The sequence below is a fragment of the Lolium perenne genome, chromosome 7 (assembly GCF_019359855.2).
Source record: "Lolium perenne isolate Kyuss_39 chromosome 7, Kyuss_2.0, whole genome shotgun sequence".
Classification (NCBI taxonomy): Eukaryota; Viridiplantae; Streptophyta; class Magnoliopsida; order Poales; family Poaceae; genus Lolium; species Lolium perenne.
In genome coordinates, this window is record NC_067250.2 from 150,207,908 (window position 1) to 150,217,527 (window position 9,620).

At 48.1% G+C, this 9,620-nt stretch overlaps 1 long non-coding RNA gene across 1 annotated transcript; it reads left to right on the forward strand.

The window, feature by feature from the left end:
- Nucleotides 1-1,757: 1,757 nt before the first annotated feature.
- On the forward strand, nt 1,758-5,358 carry LOC127300890 (uncharacterized). Its single transcript, XR_007851624.2, has 4 exons — nt 1,758-2,749; nt 2,859-2,955; nt 3,439-3,523; nt 4,832-5,358. It is a non-coding gene; the product is annotated as an uncharacterized lncRNA (long non-coding RNA).
- Nucleotides 5,359-9,620: the final 4,262 nt, after the last annotated feature.

Sequence of the window (9,620 nt, forward strand, 5' to 3'; positions counted from 1 at the left end):
ACATAGGTATAAATTGATAATCAACATAACATGGTATTCTCTATTCATCGGATCCCAACAAACACAACATATAGCATTACAGATAGATGATCTTGATCATGTTCGGCAGCTCACAAGATCCAACAATGAAGCACATAAGGAGAAGACAACCATCTAGCTACTGCTATGGACCCATAGTCCAGGGGTGAACTACTCACTCATCACTCCGGAGGCGACCATGGCGGTGTAGAGTCCTCCGGGAGATGAATCCCCTCTCCGGCAGGGTGCCGGAGGCGATCTCCTGAATCCCCCGAGATGGGATTGGCGGCGGCGGCGTCTCTGGAAGGTTTTCCGTATCGTGGCTCTCCGTACTGGGGGTTTCGCGACGAAGGCTATTTGTAGACGGAAGGGCAGGTCAAGGGGCGCCGCGAGGGGCCCAAGAGACAGGCCGGCGCGGCCAAGACCTGGGCCGCGCCGCCCTACCTCCTGGCCACCTCGTGGCCCCACTTCGTTGACTCTTCGGTCTTCTGGAAGCTTCATGTGAAAATAGGCCCCTGGGCGTTGATTTCGTCCAATTTCGAGAATATTTCCTTACTAGGATTTCTGAAACCAAAAACAGCAGAAAACAGCAACTGACTCTTCGGCATCTTGTTAATAGGTTAGTTCCAGAAAATGCATAAATATGACATAAAGTATGCATAAAACATGTAGATATCATCAATAATGTGGCATGAAACATAAGAAATTATCGATACGTCGGAGACGTATCAGCATCCCCCAAGCTTAGTTTCTGCTCGTCCCGAGCAGGTAAACGATAAAAAAGATAATTTCTGGAGTGACATGCCATCATAACCTTGATCATACTATTGTAAAGCATATGAGCTGAGATCAAATCATTCAAAGCAAGTGTCTATATTGATATAAGAGATGATAATGCAAGAGTTAGACAAGCTAGAAGTTTTCATGAATTATTGCTTTAAAGACATGCAACCGTACAAAGTTCATTAAAGATGTATTAAGTATTCAGCATAGAAGTTCTATCCTTCATTCCAAGCATCAAGTAAATTTTCACAACATAACAAGGATTCAGTCAAGTAAACATAAACATGAACGTCATGAATCAACTGTTTCGTAGTCTACTCAACCGGTGAGCGCAAGCATTTGGTATTAGCACCAGGATGTTATGGCATAAAGAACGTTAATGGGGGTTTGGAAGGCTGTAACGGCCTCGGATATACCCCTATTATATTTGCTTGTTGTTTTTCTTTTATGCATCATCATGACATCATGCATATCTCACCTTGCATATTTTGCGAAAAACCAAAATTATTTGCAATAAACTCTATTTTGATTTCTCTTGTATGGTTTAATAAAACCCTCCTCCGCTCTTTTCTTATTTTAACAAAACCCGAAACAAAGATATTTGCAATATTTTGGACAAAGTAGTTTTACTAAATGATTTGAAAATGTTGTCCCTTTAAAACTCTTCACAATCCTCCCGTATCTCTCTTTTGTTTCCTCAAAGTTCGGTGGTGCAAAGAGATCAGAAGAAATAGGAATAGAGAAGAAGGAAGCATGTCATCCGTTTCAGCCTAGCTTCATGTCTTGGTCCATCTCACGTTACAGCCCAACACTCCAGCTTGTTCCTTCTTTGCCCAGCCCAAGCCCAGCGTACCTCCCTGTGATCTTCTTCTTTGTTGTACGGCAGTAATCGGAGCGGTGCCACGTCGCTCTGCTCACGATGGGACGGACCAGAGCTCCTCTCCCGGCCACTTAAAGCCCCCTTCCTAGCCTGCAACCCTAGCCTCCTCTAGCTTCCTCCTGGTACCCGCCGCCACTTCCTCTCTTCCTCTTCCCTTTCTTCCGCTCGCCTCCTCCCTTGCCGGCCGTGACGCTCTAGTCGCTGCAAGAGCGCCGCCGTCCTCCTCTCTTTTCCGTCCGCCTCGGCCACCTCTGGTTTCCGCCATCAATGGTTCATAAAGATGAGCTCCTCTTCCTTCACATGATCTGCAGCGCAACTTTATTGGTTTGTACCCTGCTCCTTCACAATTTGATCTTGTTCTTCCCTGCGCGAGCCAAAAGGTCTGAGCCTTTCTCTGTTTATCTATCTTCCTTGATCTGGACGCCCACTCCGCTCCACTCCCAGCAAGCCGGCGCCAAGCACGCTCGCCATGATCTCCCAGACGTCGCCGACGTACGTGCCCTCGTCTCCATCTTCAAACGTCTTCGACCGCCGCCTCGCATGAGCTCCGCCTCCCTGCAGCGACCACACGTCCGCATCCCTGCAACGCGTCTGCGTTCCCAAGCCCTGCGAGTCTGCGACCGCCAGCATCCAGGCCACGCGACGGCCAAGCGCGCCACGCCAACGACGCCTCGTCCGCCTCGCAAGCCGTCATGCATATCCGTCCGCGTCGAGCAGCTTGGCCCGTACCTCACCGGCTCCAGCTCGTCGCCAACAGCCGCGTCGCCCTCCATCTTCCTCGCGCTCGTCCTCACCGCACGTCCCCGTCCGAGCTTGTCGTCGCCGACAGCATACACAAGTTCTGCACCGTCGGCCATGCGCCAAGTTCTCCTCGACTTCCAGCCGGAGCCGTAGTCGCCCGCGTAACGAAGCTCGCCACCAACAGACTCCGTTCAAGTTCGCTGCCAATGTTGATCGCCGACAAGCACAGCGCCGCGTGCCCGCGTCCCTGCATCTCGTGCATGGCCAAGCTCCAGGCTTGGAAGCCGTCAAACAGCAGCACGTCTCTCTGCCCATGTGTTTAACAACGTGAGATGCTGAGCTCTTTTTGCTACAGGCACAAGCCAACCTTGTCCCTTGTTTTAATCATCTCGCTGACATGTGGACCCCTGGTCCTTTGTTCCTTGTCTCTGCCTAGGATTTCCTTGGGTGAGAAACACCAGCGTCAGGCAGTCCAGTTTCCAGTCAGCATCTTCAGGTCCCATCATCAGCCGATGTGGCTAGCTCTCCTTCTGGTATAAAACGTTTTCCCTTTTCTCTGTTTTCTGAAAATTGCTGAAACTATTTAAAACTTGATAAATCCATATCTCCCAAACTATATTTCCAAATAAAATGTTTCATATAAGAAAAATGATCAGAAAAATGCACTGAACATGAATATGCCATCCATTCATCTGTTTACATCTCGCATCATGTCGCGCGTTGATAGTTGTGCATTTTCACCTCACATATATGCGGAGTATTTCGGAATTCCAACTAGGTTTTCCCCGCTCCGTTTAATTTTGATGTAGTTCACCCCTGCCATGTTGTACCATGCTAATCAACCCTTAACTTTACCGGTAGAAATGCAACTCCAACCTAACTTGTTTGTCCGGGGTTCCGATCCCGCTTAAATTGGATAACTGCATTGCACCATCATTGCCATGCCATGCATATCATCTTCATCATGCCGGTTCTTATTCCGTAGTAGTAAGACTTGCATACGTTGTGTGTTCCAGCATTTGCTTCTTCCCGGATAGGATCACGAAGTGGTGTGGTGAGATACGACAAGATCTCCGGATGTCCCTCGGCAAGCTTTAACAGGCAAGCATTTCCCCTATACTCCTGTCCCTGCAGGAGTCGCTCACCTATTTTATTTTTCTTTCTCCCTCATGCTATCCTTAAGTTGCGTTCTTGTCACGTGTCCTTTCCACTTGTTACCTCAAGCAGCCCATATTGCCACCACCACCTCCTATGGCTATTGTTTGGTTATCGAGTCTGCCCTTGCGAGTCGTAGTGCATGCTAGTGCTGTTTTATCTCGTTACCGTTATTGATATCTTATCGGGTTATATGCTGGGAAGAATCATGGTTACTTTAGTTGTTGATATTTGTTTAGCGGAGGCATCGGTGGGTCAGCTGCTCGTTTTGTGACGGCTCACTTGTGTTTCCTAAATATCTTAGGACCCCGAGTTCTTGTTATCTGTTCCGAGACTGAGCGCTCTAACCACACGTGGGTATGCTTACCGGGTCTCCCCTCGACCACTGCCGGAATCTACAGCTTTGTCCAGTGGCCACAACTAGTTTGGATGTTTGTTTTGCTTCTCCCGGGCGTGCAAGCATGTTTCTTTGTGGTCAGATGATATGCTGTTACTTTTGGGGAAGCCGTGAGTGCCTTGTATCCCCGTTGTCTCTTGCACGTCCGTAGGTGCGGCACGTATTGTTAAGAGGTCATCCTCTAGTGGGCTCTGATCCTCTTAGCCGTTCTCGCAACAGCTAGGTCCGCGTCGGAGTTTCGATCGGGCTCCGAAACGGGTTTAACTTAGTTAGGTGGCTTCCTGGACATTGTTGTAGTGAAGGAGAGTGCGTGTCGTGATATCCACCTGTCGTAAGTGGGTTGATCGTGCGTGTGGGCACATTTCGGCACCCCTGCAGGGTTAAAATCTTATCGATAAGCCGTGTCCGCGGTTATGGACGACTTGGAGCTGTATGACTCGACCATAGACAACTTACACCTGTTGTTTCAATACTAATAACTTGTGTAGTAAGTTAGCACAACTTTAATAATAAATGGTTAAAACTTGACAACAGTGTGAGTGCCTTTGTAAGTACCTCCTTGCGAGGGGGGAACACATCGGTTGGGTTATGTTTGTAGAGTATAGAACTGTTAGTTTATGCGCTCTCTCATCTTCTCTGATTAGACGAATGTTGTAGAGTGTCTCTATAGGTTTTTAGTGCTTGCGCGCTGCCGCTTAACCCCACCATATTGCCTATGACGTTCCTCTTGCGTCCTCTAAGTCCCCTGCGTGCCTCAAGTACAAAGGATGACTGGTTGACGAATGCTTATACGTCTTGAAGTCTTGTTAAGTACGAACCCGTACTTATTGCTGCTTCTACGGGATATAACCGGGCAGGTATGAAGATATGTTTGAAGAAGACGATGTTAGCAAGGTTACCCTTCCGGCTTGGCCTGGGCAGGGTTATGGACGCCACTGGTTATCTTCAGGACTCTTAGTCCAATTTGTATCTTGTCCGTACTCGGACGCATTCGATCTTTGTATGATTTGGATCTTTGTATTGTATATTTGTATCTTGACTCGTTGGAGTCATTGTTGTAATATATGTATCTTGTGGGCTCTATTGTAAATCTGTTGTAATGTTACTCTCGTGATTGATTCCACCCGCATCGCGTGCATGCTTCGGCGTGTACGAGGCGCTTGGTGGTGCGTCTCCTAAAATCGATATCATGCGGATTTCGGCGGGTTCGCTGGGATCCTCATGGTACCGGTTTCGGGGCGTCACAAGTTGGTATCAGAGCATCAGGTTGACGGTACCCCACTAGTCCAGCCTGTAGGATAACCTTGCCAACGGTCGTTGAGTTTAGAGCGTCCAAAACTATTTTCTAAAATTCATTGGATAGATCTGATTAGCTCTGATTTTTCTCCTTATCTATATTCTTTCTCCTCTTACCTTTGCGAGTTTTGAGTCTTCTCTCTTATCCAAGTTTTCTGAGTCTCAGGTTCCGGCATGGGTTGGACGATCTTTTGCCCCTCACCTATTAGGTCCGATCGTCGGAGGAACTTGACGAAAGTGCATCATCAACAACGGAACAACGACTTCTTGTTAGTGGTGTCGCCCGATCAGCATGGAGCAAGAATTCTTGTTAGTGGTGTCGAGAAGATCAACACTTCGCCAGAAGAAGGTTCCACCTCGAGGTCGGCTGTTTGTCAACATGGTACAAGAAGACTCGATAGTTTAACCAACTCCCCCTTGGCTTGACGTCGAACCTCGGGGCGAGGTTCCTTGTTAGTGGTGTCGATTGTAACGGCCTCGGATATACCCCTATTATATTTGCTTGTTGTTTTTCTTTTATGCATCATCATGACATCATGCATATCTCACCTTGCATATTTTGCGAAAAACCAAAATTATTTGCAATAAACTCTATTTTGATTTCTCTTGTATGGTTTAATAAAACCCTCCTCCGCTCTTTTCTTATTTTAACAAAACCCGAAACAAAGATATTTGCAATATTTTGGACAAAGTAGTTTTACTAAATGATTTGAAAATGTTGTCCCTTTAAAACTCTTCCCAATCCTCCCGTATCTCTCTTTTGTTTCCTCAAAGTTCGGTGGTGCAAAGAGATCAGAAGAAATAGGAATAGAGAAGAAGGAAGCATGTCATCCGTTTCAGCCTAGCTTCATGTCTTGGTCCATCTCACGTTACAGCCCAACACTCCAGCTTGTTCCTTCTTTGCCCAGCCCAAGCCCAGCGTACCTCCCTGTGATCTTCTTCTTTGTTGTACGGCAGTAATCGGAGCGGTGCCACGTCGCTCTGCTCGCGATGGGACGGACCAGAGCTCCTCTCCCGGCCACTTAAAGCCCCCTTCCTAGCCTGCAACCCTAGCCTCCTCTAGCTTCCTCCTGGTACCTGACATAGGCATCCCAAATGGGCCTGCCGAAGATAGTACCCGGGGTTTACTGAAGGCCCACTACCCGGAGAATAAGAAGATTCGGAAGCCCAAGATATTATTAAGGAAAGCTAGAGTTGTAATAGAAAGTCTTATTTGTAATCTTGCGGGATGAGTTAGAAACCTTCCCGGACTCTGTAACTTGTACGGCACGAATCCCTCGGCTCCGCCTCCTATATAAGGGGGAGTCGAGGGACGCAGAAATCATCGAATCATTGTTTACAAACCCTAGTTTTCATAATCGTCGAGTACTTTTCGGCTGAAACCTTCGAGATCTACTTGCCCTCTACTTCCAACTAAACCCTAGCCTACAATCCATAGGCATTGACAAGTTAATACCTTGTCAATTGGCGCCGTCTATGGGAACTAGAGGCGTAAGGATCTGATCTCGATGGCACGTTCAAGATCTTCGACATCATCAACCGCAAGCAACGCAATGGATCGAGGTAAACAGATCGCTGCTGGTCCTGTCGATTTTGTTCCTCACCCACCCTCCCGTTTGGATGCATATGCGTATCTGGCGGAGCCTATGGAGATGACGTTCGGAAGGTTTCGCTTTCGCGTCGAGAAAGAAGGATCATATCGTGTCGAAATTCTGATTTCGTCGGGATCGTCGGCGGTCGATTCCGATTTTTCAAGCTACACATCGTCAACCGAATCAGGAGAAGAAGAAACTTCGTCGACACGCTACATCAGCACCAGGGCAAGAGAGAAACTCTCCAAGATCTTCAGCGACATGTCGTTTGAGTCATCTGCGGACTCATATATAAGCGATGGCTCAAGCAGTGTCGACAGTTACGACTTCATCGACAAATCTACTACAGTGGGCAAGGTCTTCACCAATCTCAATGATGGTGTCACCAAACCCAACATAGATCTGAACACAAAATATCATCAGATTTATGCCATTGGAGAGCCAAGCAATGACCAAGAGGAAACATCTGAGGCTTTCGACGATCTGGAAAATCCATACGTCGATCCCTCCGATCTACGACGAGGCCTGGGCAATAAGTACGTCGGGCCACAGGCGCGACACAGAGTTCAACTCCCGCAAGCAGCGTGGGACAGAGCCGCAAGAGCTATGGACGGCTCAGAACCAATGGCCACCACAGCCACGCCAGAGGAATTGCAAGCATATCAATATAGGCTCGCACGAGCTGCAAGAGAATTGGAAAAACAGACAGCTGAGTTAAACAGAAGAAAGGAGGCCGCTTCTGCATCCAGCAGGAGAAGGGCAGACCTGAGTCGACAATCTAGAACTTCGGGTGATAGCCACAGGGAGGCTCGGAACAGAGCAAGATCAAGGTTACAACACACACCCGAAGCAGAAAGAGAGCACTTGGTCCAAAACCTCGACATGTCCTTTATGTCGATAGATACAAGAGGAAACATCATCCCTAAGACACCAGAGGCTGGGTATATGGCGACACATGCTTTTATCCTCGCATCTAAACCACCTCCAGGAGATCCAAGGGAAACACTATACAATATGGCGATAGCAGGAGTTGGAGCTATGGGGACAACGTTTGTATCAACGCCTCCCGAAGGAGCGGCAAGGCAAAATAGTCCACGACCTGCAGCAGCAGCAGCGGCAGCCCCTGAAGGACCAAGTGGAGCAAGAGACACGGCAGCACAAGCAAGGGTCGACAGAGCGCGGCAAAGCAGAAGGGAACATCGGCAATCTCCAGAGCTTAACGACGAGGATATGTGTGGCTTGCCGTGCTTCACGAGGAGAGTCCGAAAAACTCGAGTCCCTTCAGGATTCAAGTTACCTGACAACTTCAAGAAATTCGACGGCCTTCAAGATCCAGAGGATTGGCTAGTTGATTACCTCGAGACAGTGAAGCTCACAGGAGGAACCATGGCAACAGCTATGCAAAGCATCCAGGTGCATTTGAGTGGAGCAGCACGATCTTGGATAAAGAAACTTCCTCCAGGATCTATCGACAGCTGGGAAAGCTTCGAGGACGTGTTCGTAAAAAACTTCAGGTCCACGTGCAAAAAACCTGCGTCATTAGAGGAGTTGAGAGCATGTCGACAAAAGCCAGACGAGCCAATGAGAAAATATATCCAAAGGTGGAACATCATCAAAAACTCGGCAGAAAATATATCTGACGAGAGAGCGATAGATGCGTTTGTCGCAGGAATCAGGCGTGGAGATTTCGTCGAGGACTTGGGAAGGACCAACCCAAAGACAGTATCCGCGTTAATGGAAATAGCAAACAGATGGGCAGATGGAGAAGATGCTGTCCACAACAAACGGCACAGGTCGCCAGAGGAGGACCGTGGTCGAAACTATCAACCGAGGCGACGATTTCCTCGGCAATACCCGAACTACGATGCTCCAGGACAAATTTCGGTAGGTTTTCGGGCAAACACAGGAGGAAACAACAGAGATGATTATCAAAGAAGCAATGAGCAGCGAGGCGATAATAGAGACGATTCTCGAAACAACAGGCAAAATAGCGGGCCTAGGTTCCCGAGGCCTTTCGTGTCTCCTGAAGAGATGATGAATGGGCCGTGTCAGATGCACTTTTTCCTCGACAGCAATGGAAAAAGACAGTCAGGACATCTGCAGAAAGATTGTCGCAATTTTCAGGCAATGTTAAGGTGGGCAGAGCACGCTAACGCTCGGGCAGCACAGAGAAACCCTCGAGAACCCAGGAGCGAAATTCACTTGCCACCTCCCCCCGCGATTACAGAAGACAATCGACATCAGCTCAGAATAGCGGCAGCACCTCCACCACCACCTTACGTTGATCCTAACTCCAACGGAGCGGTGTCGATGATTCAGAAGGGAAGGCCATCCAACAGAGCTCAGAAAGTAATCTCACGACAGGTGTTCATGGCAGAAAAAATGCCTCCACCAACAGTCGAGTATCTTAATTGGTCAGGGCAAGATATTGGCTTCACCATAGCAGATCATCCGCAGCAAGTTCCTCGACCAGGGCAGTCAGCACTTATCTTACCAGCAGTTATTGCAGGATTTGATGTCTCTCGAGTGTTCATAGACGGCGGCAGCAGCTTAAACCTTATGTATGCAGATATATTGAGGAAGATGAACATATCCCTAGCAAACTTGAAGCCAACAGACACGAGGTTCCATGGTATCACACCGGAGAAACCAAGTTATCCATTGGGGAAGATCAATCTCGACGTTCAGTTTGGAACCCGAGAAAATTATAGAATCGAGAGGCTGGAATTTGAAGTTGTGGATTTTCCGTCGCAGTACC